Raw genomic sequence first — 19,769 nt, 5'->3', positions numbered from 1 at the left:
ATGACTGTTGGCTGACTCTCAGCGGCTGCTAAAACAAACACACAGCTGCCGGCACCGGCAGCTGTGTGTTTGTGCTGTGTAGTGCGGACGGCACTTATGTGCCGTCCACACTACCACCCTGCCCCCAAGCTGATGCAGCAGCACTGACTGTGCTGCTGCATGCAGTAGAATGGCCGCAGCTGCAGAGCGCCCTCCTCCCGGGAACAGGTGCCGCCGGCACCTATTCTCGGCAGGGTCACACTGGACCTCAATCAGAGCCGGTCGCACAGAGCGTGCGGTCGGTCTGAATGAGGGGAGGACCTCTTGAATTTTCAAGACGTCCTCATTTGCGGTGGGAAGGCTGTGGGTTAACACCCACAGCCTTACGACCGCCTAAGGTGATGGTCGCGATGGTCAAGACCATCGCGACCATCGGGGCTTATGACGAGACCCTAGGGTAGGGTCTCCCTTGTCGCAAGCCCCAGGGAGCTTTCGGCTCTGTCTGAGCCGGAAGCTCTCCACTGACATCACTAGTGATGTCAGTGGGGCCGCCCCCAAACGGTAGGCGTTCCCATGGGAACGCCCCCGTTTGGGCTGCCACCCCCCCGGCCCGCCTTCCAAACGGGGCGAGCTGTCAATCAACATCGACAGCTCGCCCCCTTTGGATCGAGACCTGTCGGTCGTAGCGGGTCTCACGTAGCGCTGCCGGTCGTAGCGGGTCTCACGCATACGCACGACGGCGCCGTCGGCGCTAGTGACCGTGTCTGAATGACCCCCACTGACCCTGTGTGGGGGCCCTCTGTGTGTGGGGGCCCAGGGACGATCGCCCCTGTCACCCCCCCCTTAATCTGGCCCTGCTTAAATATCATATATGCACACTTTATAACATAATGATTGTCTAACAAAACCTTTTAATTATAAAGCTTAATGCTAGGGAACCTTTTCTATATGTATGCTTGCATAAGTAATAGTGAGATATTTACAGGAATTCATTAGTGTGCGTTGTGCGTCTGAACGCAGCGCAAACGTTGCGCTGCGTGTATGTGTCGTGTATCATGCAAATATGTGCTGTATGTATTTTATTTGTTAATGTGTGTCTGAATATGTGTCATGGATTAATATATATATATTAATATATATATAGCTTTATCCAGTAACTGGTATTTTTGATATTATATCTGTCTGAACTAAGGGCCTAATTCAGAGCCGCTCGTAAACGGCCACTCGTTCGCTCCGAGCGATGTTCGCACATCTGCGCATGCGTATGGGTCGTAATGCGCATGCGCCAACCAGTCATTGCGGTCGGAAATCGTGTGTTCGCAAAATAGCGAGTGCCTGCTAATTTGAGTGACAGGATGAGGCATTTGTGGGTGGTAACAGGGGTAGGTGCTTGAAAACAGGGAGTGGAGATCCGAACGCAGGTGTGCCAAACGGTCAAAACGGGCGTTTTAAGGGTGTGCATAATTAACAAAGCAGCATCATCGGCCACGTCACTTGGTTGTCTCTTAGCCTGAACTGTTCGCATGATTGCGGTAGGAAAATCCAACCACAAGCACTGCGAGCAGTTCAGACGCCTTTCGATGTACTCGATTAATCTAATAAATAGCGGAGATGACGTATGATGCGAACGGCCAGGGGGCGTTTTTACAACATAGCGAGTGCATATTTCGTTAGCTCGCTCAGACATAGAGGCGTCAACAGACCGCAAAGAGCGAGCGCTCTATTTAAATATCCGGTCCCTTTTTCTGAACGAGCGAGCGCAAATAGCGTCCGGCTCTGAATCAGGCCCTAAGTTCAATAAATGACAGACAATGAAGTTGTTCTGATCAGAGATGACCAACAGATAGATACTTGATGGAGTCACAGGGCCTGATTCAGAGCCGGACGCTCTGACCAGAGCGCTTGCTCTGAATCAGGGCCCTCCTACCTCAACTTGGAGCGGCCTCTTGGACGCTCGCATAGCTGTGGGTTACCACCCACAGCTTATGCGAGCGTCCATGATGAGGGTCGCGATGGTCAAGACCATCGCGACCATCGGGCTTGCGACGAGACCCTGCGGTAGGGTCTCGCTGCCGCAAGCCCTAGAGTGATTTTGGCTCTATCAGAGCCAAAATCACTCCCACTGACATCACTACTGATGTCAGTGGGGCCGGACCCAGACGGTAGACGTTCCCATGGGAACGCCTCCGTCTGGAAGCCACGCCCCCGGCACGCCCACCAAAGGGCGTGCTGTCAGTCACCATCAACAGCACGCCGCCTTTGGTGCGAGACCCCGATCGACGGCTACCCCGTCGCTCGCCGGGTCTCGCGCATGCGCACGACGGAGCTCCCTCCGTTGTGGGCATGCGCATTAGGGCACCATCGACCCGCTTGCGAGCGTCCTGCGCTCGCGAGCGGGTCTGAATTAGGCCCACAGTGTCTGATGGCTAATCAAAGGTCTCTTCTGCCTATTTGGAATATAAACATTAGTTCCCTTAGGCATACAATGATAGTCAGACTTATGACAATGGTTTCTAATTTCGCATTTAAAACACTCATCTGCACCTCACAGTATGTGTGTGTTTTTCAATTATCTGCCACAGACATACACAGAACCTGTATCCTATACACTGGCTAAAAGTTGCATTTTTACATATATATATTTATATACCCGTGCGCATCAGATCGCGCCGACGCAGGACAGCATCCGATTTACCCCCATCAGGCCATAGATGACTAGATCTTCAGATAATAATTACAAGTGATCATAACCAATTATGTGGCTTTGACAGATGGGAAGATTAGGACAGCATCCGATTTACCCCCCATCAGGCCATAGATGACTAGATCGTCAGATAATAATTACAAGCGGTCATAACCAATTATGTGGCTTTGACAGATGGGAAGATTAGTGCTGTATTCAAATACATTAATGAGAAGCATTAACTGTGGATTGATTAGTCGATCAGATTGCAGGATAATAATCCTTAATAATTATTACATGGACATTGTTAGCCTTGTTGTGTGGTTATTATTGGGTGGAGCTGAACTAAGAAAAGTTTGACTAACTGTCTAACAGTGATGTGCGGTGCGGTCAATGGCTAGGGAGGCAGACATGGAGATGTGTCTAAGTGCTGGGAGCCTGTCTCACCCCCTACTCACTGTAACTCTCCCCTCACTACACTAAACTTCAGTGTCCATTAATTCTCCTACCTGCATCACTGTATTCTCTTGCTGCTGAGCTCCAATCTCTAAACACTGCAGTGCACTTTTTGGTCACATGACACATCCAAGGTGTCCATCAGTGCTCAAGGCACGCCCCCCATATTCAGAGGCATGCCTCTATTATCTCTCTTTCTGTGCAGCTTACTGCCCGTGGTGTGGCCCCACCCCCAGCTTTGCAAGCAGTGTCTGACTATACAGAAGCGAGACTCAGCTGTTGCTGCCTCATCTCTCATCTACCTGCAGTCCCAGGGAGCTCCACAAAGCTGGTGAGTGTTAACTAATTATTACAATAAACAAAGAAGATGTTTTATAAGTTATAAATATCTTCTTTGTACTATTTTAATCATTTTTATATCAAATCTGAGGAGTATGACAAGGGAGCCTCTGCCTCCCCTGCCTGCCCTGACTGCATGTCCCTGCTGTCTAAACTGTCTGATCAGAACGGAAGTTAAGAGAAGTGATATTTGTTTGGTCTGTTATTAGATTTGAAGTTGGGGACGATCCAGTGCTAGCTGATTGTTAGATGTTACAGCTTACAGTATGTTACATGGGGAAGAGCTTTGAGCTTTTGTTTATTATAAGTGATAATATCAATACACAATTGAGTAGCTAACTCTCCATATAATCTAGCTGGGATGTATTCATAATATTGTCATTCATAAAAAAAACAGCCCCAGCATCCCACTGCGCGCACGCCAAAGACGGAAAAGGATCATGGCAACACCTCACATCACCCCCCCTCTCTGCAAGCAGGTCAAGCAGAGCGACAAAAGGCGGAGCTGGCCGACCAGGCTTTTGGGCTGCATCGTCTGAGCATTTGCCAGTATTGCCAGACGGCCATTCTGGCCCTGGATAACAATATAATTGTAATCAATGATGCATCTCCCCCATTGTCTTCATTATAATGATTATTTTTTACTTTAAACAGTGCTGTCCCTGTGTAATCTGTGGTTTGGGTGGTTCCTTTTGTTTCATTTGCAGTATTAACCGCAACATTGTGAAATTTGACAAAATTCTTCCATTTTAGATGAAAATGATAAAAACATAAATTTGTTCAAATCTTTATCCTTTTATGGTATGAAAACCAGTAGTGTCCCGCAGTCATTTATATTTCTTTGTTATGCATTTTGCGCTAGTACTCTCCCAAGGTTTGTTTGTGAATATAAGCATCAAATGATACCATCTCCTACTTCTGAATATACCATTAGCCCAGACCTGAGATCCTCTTAAGATATGAAAAACCCATTACCCTCTTAGTGAAACAAAATGATAGCTTGGAAATTCATAAAGAATAGTTTGCATTTCTGACAGGCTGACTTTACGGTTATTATTATCCCGACTGTAATGCACTTAGCGTGGCATGCACAATGAATCTTCCTTGCTGTATGCACTAGATGATGGCCAGCAGCTGGTCCAATAGCAGGGTCTCATTCTACACAAAGTGGAGGGCTGCTGACTGATAGCAGAAAAATATAGCCAACTGTTCTCCTCATATCTGCCCAGTTAGGGAAAGGTCAAGAATAATTAGTTACCCCTAACTCCAATTAGCAATTAAACCAGGCGACCTGAGCTTAAGACACAGTTGCAGGAAACGACAGAGCTATATTCCCCGATGGCTCGTAAGACTTGTACATACAGCCACGTAGCGGAAATTCTTCTGAGATGAACAAAAGGCTCAAGGGTTCTGCATTTATTAAATTTCATGCATTTGACAAACTGTAACTGCCAATTTTCAGCAGTAAGTGGAATTCACGTCCTCCATTTGAAAGCTTTCTGATGTGTACAGCCCGTAAGTACTTCAAATGCGTTATTACTAACAACAGTATCATGTTTGAGAGGTCTGAATATGTCTGCACTTTCTCTCTCATTTTTTTTTACCCTTTCTGTGCAGAAACATCCAACACACAATGGACTGACTTCACAAAATGGATGCACGTCCTCACTAATGGCTGCAGCCGTGTACTTACTGGCAGTGACATGCCTAGCTTACTATTATTACGATAATTAGCTTCTTATAAAGTCCTCCACCATTTACCCAGCACATTATCATATGTTATGGGTGAAGACATAAACAAACTTGATGGGACTATGCGTCATTAACCCACGGTGTGCCTCCTGGGACTATTTCATGATGTAATGTGTTGGATTATTGAGGAGTAATGGGGTTCGGTATGTTTGGTCAACACAATGTCGACAGATACATAATGCTGACACCCAATTTGAAGTCTTAACCCTAACATTTGTATTGTCGACATTTTTATATGAATGTGTCTACATTAGACATAGAAACATAGAATGTGATGGTAGATAAGCAGTAATACCAGTTCTCTTCTGAGTAGACAGGGACCATGTGGCTCTTTTGTGTCAGTATCTGTTCACAAGTAGTAACAAGCACTTTATACATCTTTCATTTAATTTAGAAGGAAAAAATAGACTTACAGTTAGGTCATAGAATGGGGCAAATGCCAGATTTCTATAGAGGGGTTTCCATGCCACACTGCCAGAGAGGGCAACACAATGATACAAGGGGAGTGGCTATCAGTGTAGTCAGTACGAGGCCACTCTCAAACCCCTTCTTATCTACTTAAAATACTGTACAGAGGCAATGCTACGTGCACTACTGTTAGACGCAGGCAGCTCGAGACTGCCCCCTAGAACCAGACAGTTGGCAGGCTAAGCTCAGTAGCTGCTTATCTGGATCCTCTAATGTAGTGACCCTGTTTGAAATGAAGGATAAATACATTAAATGGAAAATCGAACAGTGAGTGACCTATCTCACCCAACCAGCCCTGAATTGAAATCAATAGCACCCACATTTAACTATCAGTGTTTCCTACTAGCAACAAGCCCCATTATTAAACTTACAGCATTCACATTTAATAATACTGTTTGAGGTCCCCAACCTGACCATGACATTAAGTTAACAGTATTCAAACTGAGTAGTTATTTACCTCCAAACAGCCCCCAACATGAAATAATTGTTCCCACCCACTGTTAGTGACTATCCCTCCTCATTAAATGAAATTCACACACCCACCCTCATCCCCAACCACATCTACAATGCTTCCCTTGTTATTCTGACTGATTCTCTTACTTCCTGGGCATATGGGATGGTGCACATGTCATGTGATGACCTACCACAAGTGATATGATGTCAGCAGGGCCGGATTGAGGGCCACATGGGCCTGCATCTGACAATGACCAAGGGCCTATTATGACTTATGAGAAGCAGAGATGTGACCAGTGCTGTGTGGGTGTGGCCAGTGCCATGTGGGCGTGTACACCCCTATACCCAATGTTTCCATAAACATGTAAAAGAAAAAAATGCTTAATTTTGTGAGGTAAATAGAAATACAAGTTTACTACTTATGATTTATGTCTGATCGTGTGGAGAGCAGATGGCCAGTCAACATCATGTTGTCATGACAATGGGCCTATTTTTATGTGGAGGCCTGGAGCTGTAGCTCCATCCGCCCCATTGTTAATCTGGCCCTGGATGTCAGCAATTTCTGCTTACGGCTCCTGGGGCTTCAAGAGGTTAAACAGACAATGGAGAGTGTGTGTAAGTGCAGAGCCAGTATAGTAAGAGTATGTTCACACAAATGTGTCCCAGGCCATAGAAAAGAAGGGCATATATGCCTGGCAGAAGGTGCAACACCTGCAGGTGCTCAACCCCTAATGCAAAATACCCACTTATGATGATGACAATCGTCAGCCACTTTCTGTTGGGTGAGTGCATTTTGGTCCCTCCCACTGATACTATTATTATAATTTATTATTGTTATTATTATTAATAATAATATTAGTAGTAGTAATAGTTAACTTTACTTAATTATTATTTTAAACTCATATTTGCATCTGTATTTAAAATTTTACATGATAAATGCAACTTATTATGTATTAATAACACTGCCAAAACACGTAGGGGGTGATTCAGAGGTGGAAGCTATTGCAATACCGGCTGGTCTTTTGTTGCAGCCGCTACTATGTCCTTATTCTAATGTTGAGGCTGATGGGCATCCTATTGAGATGCCCCCACCGGCTGGGATGCGAATCCACTGATGTGAGTACAAAGACGCACTATCGGCGCTCCATTGTCCACACCATTGGGCATGCTACCTGCCCACTGAACTTGGCCGTTTGTGTCAGTGCAACTGTATCTTTAGACGCAGTCACTAACATAAACATGCTCATCTGGTAGCCCCAGTTACCACCCAGTAACTCCCTGGGTGGATCTGCATGCCATTTTGATCTGCGTTTCTATACTCTAACCATTGGGACACATGCGGTGCGACTTGGAGGGAAACTATTGGCCACTTGCCCCTTTTGCACTCTGCATGTTGGGGAGGGGGGTAATGTCCATGGGAGTGGGAGTAACTGCTATCAGTGGGGGTGGAAGAGGGGCAAAATAAAGTACTATAATGCTGGAGGGGGTAAAATTATAAAAAAATACTTTATATAATACAGGTCATAAAGGCTACAGATGTGTCCTCATACACCTAGTGTCTATATGCCATACAGATTTGCCCTCATACACCTAGTATCTATACGCCATACAGTTGTGTCCTCATACACCTAGTGTCTATACGCCATACAGTTGTGTCCTCATACACCTAGTGTCTATACACCATACAGATGTGTCCTCATACACCTAGTGTCTATGCGCCATACAGATGTGTCCTCATACACCTAGTGTCTATACGCCATACAGATGTGTCCTCATACACCTAGTGTCTATACGCCATACAGATGTGTCCTCATACACCTAGTGTCTATGTGCCATACAGATGTGTCCTCATACACCTAGTGTCTATACACCATACAGATGTGTGTGCCATACAGATGTGTCCTCATACACCTAGTGTCTATACACCATACAGATGTGTCCTCATACACCTAGTGTCTATGCGCCATACAGATGTGTCCTCATACACCTAGTGTCTATGCACCATACAGATGTGTCCTCATACATCTGTATGGTCTATGCACCATACAGATGTGTCCTCATACACCTAGTGTCTATGCGCCATACAGATGTGACCTCTATACACGTAGTATCTATACACTATACAGATGTATCCTCATACAACTAGTGTCTATACGCCATAAAGATGTCTCCAAATTAGGGTTGTTTGCCGACCCCCATGTTTTGGATCTGTATCTCCTTGAGTTTTGGATCTGGATTTAGTTTTGACAAAACCGCAACTTGCGTGTTTTAGTTTTGGTTTTGGATCTGCATTTAAAAAAACATAAATGAATCATAAAAACAGCAAAAATCACATAATTTGGGCCTGTTTTTTGTTCCTACAGTAATATTAACCTCAATACATTTATTTACAGTCATTTCCAGTCAATTTTGACCAACTCACAGCTCACAATATTGATTTTTTTCATCTAGTTTAGGGCCAAAAGGTTGCGTCCAGCTAGCTGGCTGACTAAGCTAAACGACAGCAGTGGGCGGCACTAACATGTGGAAGTTTAGCTTCCAACATGGCACAGAGTGGCATTGCAGTTGTAGACAGTATGGTAGTTTAATAAACTATACAACCCCTAGGAATTTAAAAAAAACAAGAATGTTTTCCTTAACTAGGTCAGAGGCCCGACAGAGTTGGAATATGTTTATGGACTGAAGACAGGGAAAGGACGGAAAGATTGAATCATTTTTAATTTATTTATTTTAATATTTTGATTCTTAAAAAAATGTATAATGGAAGATGAATCTAGGATCAAGTTTTTCAGTTCCTAAAAGACATCTTTGATCTGGAGGAAGTTTTTAAATTTTTGATACATCTAATAGAAATGAGGTGGCCTTGCTTGTGGAGGTGCTGCTAGAACATGTAAACAGACGTTTACTTTGTACTCAGGGAGGTTGTTAGGGATAATGGGACCTATAGTTGCTGTTAACATCAGAGGAAAGCAGCCTGTAGTTCTCCAGCTGAACTAGACCTCCCAGCATCTGTGATGTCTGCCAGGCCTACTGGAAGTTATTTGTTAACAACAGGTGGCGTGCTTCAGGTTACCTCAGCCTGCTTTACGCACTGTATGTATCATGTAAATATGTATGTATGTGACAGAGCCGTGTTAAGAGAGGAGGGGGCCCGTGTGCAGCCTCCATTTGGGCTCCCTCCTCTCTGACTGCGGCTCAGTGGAGCTGAACACTGTAGATTCTAGCGTCATGCCAAAATCGACAGCGCATGCACGGGTCTCCGGGAAATTGGCACCTGCGCCTACTTTCCTGGGGACATCTTTTCTGCGCATGCGCAGATCACTGGGAAAATGGCCGCCGCCAAGTGCGGAGCAGCACTTCAGGAACCAGCGGAGAGGTAAGTATAATTACTTTTGGGTGCAGGGTGTGCGGCGTGGGCCCCCCTGCACCCATTATAGATACGCCACTGGTATGTGACCAATATACACAACTAATTTTTGTATTAAACGTAATTGCACTTTATTGCACACATCCTGGCAGGAAGATTCTCCGTGCTGCTGCTCATATTTGCCCACCCCATCAACTTGGTGGTTCAGAATTTTTTTTTTTAAATGAAAGGGGCATATAGAAGATGTTGTCTGTGGCCATTACAATTTCTGGACATTCATAAACCATACAATTAAAAATGTCAGGCAGCAATGCCCCAAACAGCACATAATGCAAAGAAAAGAGGTGCAAGATGGAATTGTCCTTGGGCCCTTCCACCCACCCTTATGTTGTATATATGAAACAGGACATGTGGCTGAAATGATTGGTTTGTTTGGACCCTCCACAAAACAAGCTGCCAATAGTGGCAATGATCCCATACACAAACTGGCTTTACAACATAGGTAATATCAGATGTCGTCATCTTCATCATCATCCCCATCAGTGTGTACATCCTCTTCACACAATATTAATTTGTCCCTGCTGGAATCCACCACTAAAGACACCTCTGTATTTTTTTTACTTCATTGTTGGTAAAGGTCTTCGTCGTGGAATTTGTAATTTCATTTTGATGAACATCATCTTTTCCACATTTTGGGGAAGTAACCTCCTACGCCGATCACTGACAAGGTTCCCGGCTGCACTGAACACTGTTTCAGAGTACACACTGGATGGTGGGCAACTTAAGTAAAGCAAAGTCAGTTTGTGTAAGGGACTGCAAATTGCCTCTTTTTCCTGCCAGTAGTGAAAAGGACTGTCTGACATTCCTATTTGGATGCTATCCCTAAAATAGTCATCCACCATTCTCTGAATGGTGACATCAGAAAAAGTCACGGTAGACATGTCACCCATTGTAGCAATTTTTTTCAGACCCAACCAGATGTCATGAGTTGTGCTGACTGATCTGCATCACCACCAGCAGTGGGTCTCTTAGGAAAATTTAGTTTTTTCCTGGCAGCTGTAGAAACTGAAGAAGGAGATGCTGCTGTGTTACATTCTGCTTGAGCTGACAATTTTTTCACCACCAGCTCTTTGCATCTTTTCAGATTTATGTCCGTCAGAAGGAAAGACACAAGGCATGACTTAAACCTATGATCAAGTATGGTCGCCAGAATATAATGAACTTATTTCAAGAGATTGACGACCCTTGGATCCTGTCGAAGCAAATGAAGGGCTTGATCTACAAGTCCGACATACTTAGCGTAGCGGAATCACTCCGTTTCAGCTCCTCCTTCACTTTCTCCAGCTGCTTTCACAAAAGTCTGATTAGGGGAATGACCTGACTCAAGCTGGTAGTGTCTGAGCTAACTTCACATGTGGCAAGTTCAAAGGGTTTGAGAACCTTGCATGACACGGAAATTATTCTCCAATCAAGTCGATGTAGCCTTGGATGGCCTTTTTCTGTTCCTCCATCTGCTGAAGCATATAGAGGGTAGAATTCCATCTAATTACTACCTCTTGCTTCAGCTGATGGCAGGGCAAATTCAACGGAATTGGTATGAAATACCGTCAGCCGCATGGCCGGCGGTTCGATTCCCGTCAGCGGCAGCCCGACAGAAGCAGAGTGCGACGCAGCGGAAGCACGACAGCGCTGGAAATCCTGATCGTGGATAGGTAAGTATCCACTAACCTAACCTAACCCCCCTAACCCTCCTTAGGGGTGCCTAACCCTAACTTCCCCCCCAAGTGCCTAACCCTAATCCCCCCTCTAAGTGCCTAACCCTAACCACCCCCTTCCCCGCTGCCTAAACCTAAGTCCCCTGGGGGGGTGCCTAACCCTAAGTCCCCCCCGGGGGTGCCTAACCCTCCCTCCCCCTAGCCTAACCCTCCCGGGGGGGTGCCTAACCCTAAGTCCCCCCCGGGAGCCCTAAACCTAACCCTCCCCCCCGCGGCTGTCCGCTCGCGGCGGCCGGCATCACTACGATCGTGATGCCGGGCGCCGGTCTCCCAGCGTCGGGGAAATGCGGGCGTCTATATCTAGACGCCCGGCATTTCACCCTTGCCGGGATAAGACAGTCGGGAAGCCGGCTGCCGGTATTTAGGCAGTCGGCTTCCCGATTGCCTCCCAATTCAACAGTTCTTGCTGGTGCTGCAATCTTCGATATGCAGTTGCTGCATGTCGAAAATGTCCAGAAATCTTTCGGGCCCCCGAGAGCATCTCCTGCACGCCCCTGTCATTTTAAAAAAAATGTTACACCACCAAATTCATTGTGTGAGCAAAACATGGGTTGTCTTTGAATTCGCCCACATGTAATGCTTGCACAATATTGCTGGCATTGTCAGAAATCACTAATCTCGAGGAGAGTCCAAGTGGGGTAAGCCATTTTGCAATGATTTCCCTGAGTATTTCTAAAAGTTTCTCAGCGGTATGCCTCTTAGTGAAACCGGTGATACACAGAGTAGCCTGCCTCTGAATGAGCTGGCATTTGTTAGATGCTGCTGCTGCTGTTTTTGGAAGCAATACACCTACACAGTGGACTGTCACAGTCATGTAATCTTTAGTTTGCCCTGTCCCACTTGTCCACATATCTTATGTGGTTAAGTGGACAGTTTGCACAATGGCATTTCGGAGGACATTTATAAGGTTTTTTTTAATGTCCTTGTACAGATTGGGAATTGCTATTCTATAGAAGTGGAAGCTAGAAGGGACAAGGTACCATGGACACAGGACCTCAATTAACTATCTAAAACCCATTGCATTAATGGCGGATACTGGACGCACATAGCTGTTATGGCGTCAGTAATCCGCTGTGCAACTGGATGTTTGCTGTCAAACTTGTTCCCCAATGCAAAGGATTGTGTGACAGGCAATTGTTTGGTTGAACTTGAAATACTAAAAGTGATCTTCTTCCTAGTCCCCTTCTGGGATGAAGATCCACTTATAGCAACAGCAGCAGCAGGCGTAACACTCAAGGATCCTTCTGAGGAACCACGGATAGGAGTACTTGATATTGGATGCAGGACTGCTTCCGATCACGAATGAGGATGTTGATGATGATGCAGGAGTTGGTGGTGGATATTGCAGGCGCTTGGATCCAGATAGAAGGGAGTAGCTAGGTGACCCTGGACTGATTGTTGTTCGTTTTTTTGTCCCCAAAGGTTCTATACCCTTTCCAATTTGATGAATGCGCTGCAAGGGATGTAACAGGGAGGAGGTTCCAAGATGGTTAAGGTCCTTACCTCTACTCACTGTTACATGGCAACGGTTACAAATGGCTTGGCAATTCCACACATGAGAAGTGGATTTAACAGCCACACGCACACACAAAAAATTGTTTTTATTTTTTCACTGATGGTGTGGCAGGCTAACACGCACACAAAATTATTATTATTTTTTTCACTGGTGGTGTGGCTAACAGCCACACGCACAGACAAAAAAATGTTTTTATTTTTTCTCTGGTGGTGTGGCTAACACGCACACACAAAAATGTTTTTATTGTCACACTGGTGGTGTGGCTAACACACGCACACAAAAAATTGTTTTTATTTTTTCACTGGTGGTGTGGCTAAGAGCGACACGCACACACAAAAAAAATGTTTTTATTTTTTCACTGGTGATGTGGCTAACACGCACACACAAAAAATTGTTTTTATTTTTGTTACACAGGGGGTGAAGAAGAGCGCCTCTGATGGACAGAGCACCCACTGGACAACACAGCAGAACAGCCAGCCAGCCCCTATGGACAACAGCTAGCCAGCCCCTATGGACAACAGCCAGCCAGCCCCTATGGACTACAGCCAGCCAGCCTTATGGACAGGACAACAGCCAGCCGTATAGTATGGATTGGACAACAGCCAGGCAGCCCCTATTGACAACAGCCAGCCAGCCCCTATGGACAGGACAACAGCCAGCCAGCCCCTATGGACTACAGCCAGCCACCCCCTATGGACAGGACAACAGCCAGCCCTATGGTATGGAATGGACAACAGCCAGCCAGCCCGCCCCTATGGACAACAGCCAGCCCTATGGTATGGATTTGACAACAGCCAGTCTCACAATTAATTTATTATGCACAACAGCAGCGCAGCACAGCTCCCAGCACAACCTCACAAGTAATGCAAGTGCAACAGCAGCGCACCACAGCTCCCAGCTCCCTCCCTCTTCACTCTCCACAGCCGGAATAAAAATGGCGGCAATCGCGGGACCCTTATACAATCCAATACACGAAAATCCGACAGCGGGATGATGACGTTTTGCCTCGTTTTGAGATCCGAGTCAGGCAGGAAAATCCGAGCCGACTTGGATCTGACTCGGATCCCCTAAGTTCGGGTGGGTTCAGATCTCTGAGATCCGAACCCGCTCATCTCTAACTATAAGTACTGTTATTCAGTGCATAAGGAAACCAATATGTACATATCTGTCCAGGCCAGGGCAGTGCTAGGCTCTTATGCTGCCCCCCCAGACTCTCTGACTTGCGCCAATGTTCTGAAATGATGCCCACATCTGAAATAAAAACATTCAGGCAAGATAGCCATACTGCCGCATCTAATGGCTTACTGTGATCGCTGGTCCTGTATATGCTAGATTTCTGACATACAATAAACTTTGCATGATGCATATTAAAGCTGGGTAAGTGCTAATTATGTCCTCTTCATGGACTGGCCACACTCACGCTAACATTATGCAATTTTAACCCCCCCTCTAGAAATCCTGTGTTTGCCCTGGGGTGACTGAATTATGTGTGTTTTCCCGGTAATAGTGGGAACCATGCCAGTTTACCTATATGTTTATATATTCAGACCCTTCTGCTAAGGACCACTGCCTATCTGCAGCTCCATACCCCTGGAGAGAAGTAAAGTGTGGTTAATTTGCCTTACTAATTGCCACCTAGCATCAGTATTCTCAATCTTTGTTTTTATTGCAAGTATTTTGAATGATAGTCAGTCCTGGGAAAGGGTTTACTGGGATGTGGATATATTTGGGCAAAATAATAGCTAAAATAAATTTTGTGCTAGAGTGTGCCCGATAAAGTATATTACATTAACTTATTTCATGCCCGGGCTTGCAACAGTTACTACGAGTCATAAATATGTGCACCATCAAGTTGGCCAAAGGGTTGGAACCATAGAGACTGTGTTTTAGAGACACACAGGGCCTGATCCAAAGATAGACGCTGATACAATTTTCTCGCAGATCGAGCGATTGTTTGCCATAGTGCATGCGATGCAATTGCCTTGCGATTACTCACACACAGAGGAATCCATCGCAGAGTGAGTGACAGACTGCCAGTGTTTGGGGGTGGTAATGGGGAGTGGTCACAAAAAGGCAGGCGTCCCTGTCCGTTTAAACGCTTTTACATGGGCATGCATAAATTAGCCACTGCAAATGCATACGCAGCTCTGCATGTCAGAAAAGTGCCCAAGGCTGCGGCAAGTCAGACCTGCTGCAAGGGTAAGATGGCCACCGATGTGCTTTGATGTTACCGATGTTTACGTAGGTATGCGTCGTCGCACGCAGGTCAAAAGGCAGCAATGGACTTCTTAACGCTCAGGTGATCTTTGCTGACATTTGCATATTTTCGCAACTACATTGCGTACGAATCACATTAGCGTCCACCTCTAAATTAGGCCCTTTATTCTTCAGCAGACTGTTAGTATGGCGGTGACATACTTATAGTATTGTTGAAATATTCTTGTACCTACAATATGTGTATGTACCTATGAATTGCGATCTTATCTTATATATGAGTGTATATACTCATGAATTGCATTCTTAATTTATTTCTGTGGCTATATACTAGGTTTAAATTAGGGGTGAGCGGGTTCTGATTTCTGAAATCCGAACCCCCCCGAGCCCCCCAGATCCGAGTGAGGCTCGACTTTTCCCGCCTGACTCGGATCTGAAATCGAGGCAAAACGTCATCATCCCGCCTTCCGGGTCTCACGGGTTTTGGATCCTATATAAAGTACCCGCGTCTGCGCCATTTTCTCACTCGGCTGTGGACAGTGAAGAGGGAGGGTGGGAGTTAGGGCTGGCTGGGCTGTGTAGTGTAGTGTAGTGTTGTAGTGAAGTGTAGTGTAGTGCGGTGTAGTGTTGTGCTGTACTGTGCTGCGCTGTGCTGCTGTTGTCCATAGGGGCTGTGTCCACTACTTCAAAGTCCATAGGGGCTGGCTGGACTGTGTTGTGCAGTCAGTTGTCCATAGGGGCTGTGTCCACTCCAAAGTCCTGTGCAGTGTCCCAGTCCTAAAGGGGTGCGTAGTGTTGTCCAGGGGGTGCTCTGTCCGTCAGGGGTGCTCCCGCCAAGTGCTAAAAAAAAATAATTTTTTCCGTGTTAGTGAATTGTGTGCACTGTGGCTGCACGTGCATCAACAAAGGAGAAGCAACAAGCGTGCGCCTGTGTCCCATAAGTAAAAGGCCGGCTGGCTTGTCCGTTAAAGGGTGCTGTAACCCCCAAAGGGCACTCCAAACAAAATAAAAAAATATATTTTTTTGTGTTGTGAATTGTGTGCGCAGTAGCCACACGTGCATCAACAAAGTAGTGCCAAGCGTGCGCCTGTGTCCCATAAATAAATGGCCGGCTGGATTGACCGCTAAAGGGTGCTGTAACCCCCAAAGGGCACTCCGAACAAAGTAAAATATTTGTTTCTGTGTTTGTGAATTGTGTGCATTGTGGCTGCACGTGCATCAACGAAGGAGCAGTGCCAAGCGTGCGCCTATGTCCCATAAGTAAAAGGCCGGCTGGCTTGTCCGTTAAAGGGTGCTGTAACCCCCAAAGTACACTCCAAACAAAATAAAAAAATATTTTCTGTGTTTGTGAATTGTGTGCGCAGTAGCCGCACGTGCATCAACAAAGTAGTGCCAAACGTGCGCCTGTGTCATAAGTAAAGGGCCGGTTGGCTTGTCCATTAAAGGGTGCTGTAACCCCCAAAGTACACTCCAAACCAAATAAAAAAATATTTTCTGTGTTTGTGAATTGTGTGCGCAGTAGGTATGCGTCGTCGCACGCAGGTCAAAAGGCAGCAATGGACTTCTTAACGCTCAGGTGATCTTTGCTGACATTTGCATATTTTCGCAACTACATTGCGTACGAATCACATTAGCGTCCACCTCTAAATTAGGCCCTTTATTCTTCAGCAGACTGTTAGTATGGCGGTGACATACTTATAGTATTGTTGAAATATTCTTGTACCTACAATATGTGTATGTACCTATGAATTGCGATCTTATCTTATATATGAGTGTATATACTCATGAATTGCATTCTTAATTTATTTCTGTGGCTATATACTAGGTTTAAATTAGGGGTGAGCGGGTTCTGATTTCTGAAATCCGAACCCCCCCGAGCCCCCCAGATCCGAGTGAGGCTCGACTTTTCCCGCCTGACTCGGATCTGAAATCGAGGCAAAACGTCATCATCCCGCCTTCCGGGTCTCACGGGTTTTGGATCCTATATAAAGTACCCGCGTCTGCGCCATTTTCTCACTCGGCTGTGGACAGTGAAGAGGGAGGGTGGGAGTTAGGGCTGGCTGGGCTGTGTAGTGTAGTGTAGTGTTGTAGTGAAGTGTAGTGTAGTGCGGTGTAGTGTTGTGCTGTACTGTGCTGCGCTGTGCTGCTGTTGTCCATAGGGGCTGTGTCCACTACTTCAAAGTCCATAGGGGCTGGCTGGACTGTGTTGTGCAGTCAGTTGTCCATAGGGGCTGTGTCCACTCCAAAGTCCTGTGCAGTGTCCCAGTCCTAAAGGGGTGCGTAGTGTTGTCCAGGGGGTGCTCTGTCCGTCAGGGGTGCTCCCGCCAAGTGCTAAAAAAAAATATTTCTTTCCGTGTTAGTGAATTGTGTGCACTGTGGCTGCACGTGCATCAACAAAGGAGAAGCAACAAGCGTGCGCCTGTGTCCCATAAGTAAAAGGCCGGCTGGCTTGTCCGTTAAAGGGTGCTGTAACCCCCAAAGGGCACTCCAAACAAAATAAAAAAATATATTTTTTTGTGTTGTGAATTGTGTGCGCAGTAGCCACACGTGCATCAACAAAGTAGTGCCAAGCGTGCGCCTGTGTCCCATAAATAAATGGCCGGCTGGATTGACCGCTAAAGGGTGCTGTAACCCCCAAAGGGCACTCCGAACAAAGTAAAATATTTGTTTCTGTGTTTGTGAATTGTGTGCATTGTGGCTGCACGTGCATCAACGAAGGAGCAGTGCCAAGCGTGCGCCTATGTCCCATAAGTAAAAGGCCGGCTGGCTTGTCCGTTAAAGGGTGCTGTAACCCCCAAAGTACACTCCAAACAAAATAAAAAAATATTTTCTGTGTTTGTGAATTGTGTGCGCAGTAGCCGCACGTGCATCAACAAAGTAGTGCCAAACGTGCGCCTGTGTCATAAGTAAAGGGCCGGTTGGCTTGTCCATTAAAGGGTGCTGTAACCCCCAAAGTACACTCCAAACCAAATAAAAAAATATTTTCTGTGTTTGTGAATTGTGTGCGCAGTAGCCGCACGTGCATCAACAAAGTAGTGCCAAGCGTGCGCCTGTGTCCCATAAATAAAGGGCCGGCTGGATTGACCGCTAAAGGGTGCTGTAACCCCCAAAGGGCACTCCAAACCAAACAAAAATATATATTTTTTTGTGTTTGTGAATTGTGTGCGCAGTAGCCGCACGTGCATCAACAAAGTAATGCCAAGCGTGCGCCTGTGTCATAAGTAAAGGGCTGGCTGGCTTGACCGCTAAAGGGTTCTGTAACCCCCAAAGTACACTCCAAACAAAATAAAAAAATATTTTCTGTGTTTGTGAATTGTGTGCGCAGTAGCCGCACGTGCATCAACAAAGTAGTGCCAAACGTGCGCCTGTGTCATAAGTAGAGGGCAGGCTGGCTTGACCGTTAAAGGGTGCTGTAACCCCCAAAGTACACTCCAAGCGAAATAATAAAATATTTTCTGTGTTTGTGAATTGTGTGCGCAGTAGCCGCACGTGCATCAACAAAGTAGTGCTAAGCGTGCACCTGTGTCATAAGTAAAGGGCCGGCTGGCTTGTCCATTACAGGGTGCTGTAACCCCCAAAGTACACTCCAAACAAAATAAAAAAATATATTCTGTGTTTGTGAATTGTGTGCGCAGTAGCCGCACGTGCATCAACAAAGTAGTGGCAAGCGTACGCCTGTGTCCCATAAATAAAGGGCTGGCTGGCTTGACCGTTAAAGGGTGCTGTAACCCCCAAAGGGCACTCCAAACCAAATAAAAAAATATGTTTTTTTGTGTTTGTGAATTGTGTGCGCAGTAGCCGCACGTGCATCAACAAAGTAGTGCCAAGCGTGCGCCTATGTCATAAATAAAGGGCCGGCTGGATTGACCGCTAAAGGGTGCTGTAACCGCGAAAGGGCACTCCAAACCAAATTAAAAAATATATTTTTTTGTGTTTGTGAATTGTGTGCGCAGTAGCCGCACGTGCATCAACAAAGTAGTGCCAAGCGTGCGCCTGTGTCATAAGTAAAGGGCCGGCTGGCTTGACCATTAAAGGGTGCTGTAACCCCCAAAGTACACTCCAAACAAAATAAAAAAATATTTTCTGTGTTTGTGAATTGTGTGCGCAGTAGCCGCACGTGCATCAACAAAGTAGTGCCAAGCGTGCGCCTGTGTCCCATAAATAAAGGGCCGGCTGGATTGACCGCTAAAGGGTGCTGTAACCCCCAAAGGGCACTCCAAACAAAATAAAAAAATATATTTTTTTGTTTTTGTTAAAATATGTGCGCAGTAGCCGCATGTGCATCAACAAAGTAGTGCCAAGCGTGCGCCTGTGTCATAAGTAAAGGGCCGGCTGGCTTGACCATTAAAGGGTGCTGTAACCCCCAAAGTACACTCCAAACAAAATAAAAAAATATTTTCTGTGTTTGTGAATTGTGTGCGCAGTAGCCGCACGTGCATCAACAAAGTAGTGCCAAGCGTGCGCCTGAGTCCCATAAATAAAGGGCCAGCTGGATTGACCACTAAAGGGTGCTGTAACCCCCAAAGGGCACTCCAAACAAAATAAAAAAATATATTTTTTTGTGTTTGTGAATTGTGTGCGCAGTAGCCACACGTGCATCAACAAAATAGTGCCAAGCGTGCGCCTGTGTCATAAGTAAAGGGCCGGCTGGCTTGTCCGTTAAAGGGTGCTGTAACCCCCAAAGTACACTCCAAACAAAATAAAAAAATATTTTCTGTGTTTGTGAATTGTGTGCGCAGTAGCTGCACGTGCATCAACAAAGTAGTG

General features: G+C 45.9%; 1 long non-coding RNA gene across 1 annotated transcript in view; it reads left to right on the top strand.

Moving 5' to 3' along the window:
* Positions 1-19,769, top strand: part of LOC148510572 (uncharacterized) — a 267,554-nt gene that overhangs the window by 137,732 nt on the left and 110,053 nt on the right. Inside the window, exon 2 of the long non-coding RNA XR_015869397.1 lies at positions 3,324-3,449. This is a non-coding gene — a long non-coding RNA (uncharacterized LOC148510572). The remainder of the gene's footprint in view (positions 1-3,323; positions 3,450-19,769) is intronic.

The sequence above is a fragment of the Taudactylus pleione genome, unplaced genomic scaffold (genome assembly GCF_031769625.1).
Source record: "Taudactylus pleione unplaced genomic scaffold, aTauple2 ptg000316l, whole genome shotgun sequence".
Taxonomy (NCBI): domain Eukaryota; kingdom Metazoa; phylum Chordata; class Amphibia; order Anura; family Myobatrachidae; genus Taudactylus; species Taudactylus pleione.
Note: the sequence above shows the minus strand (reverse complement) of the source record. Positions and strands in the feature narration are given on the sequence as shown.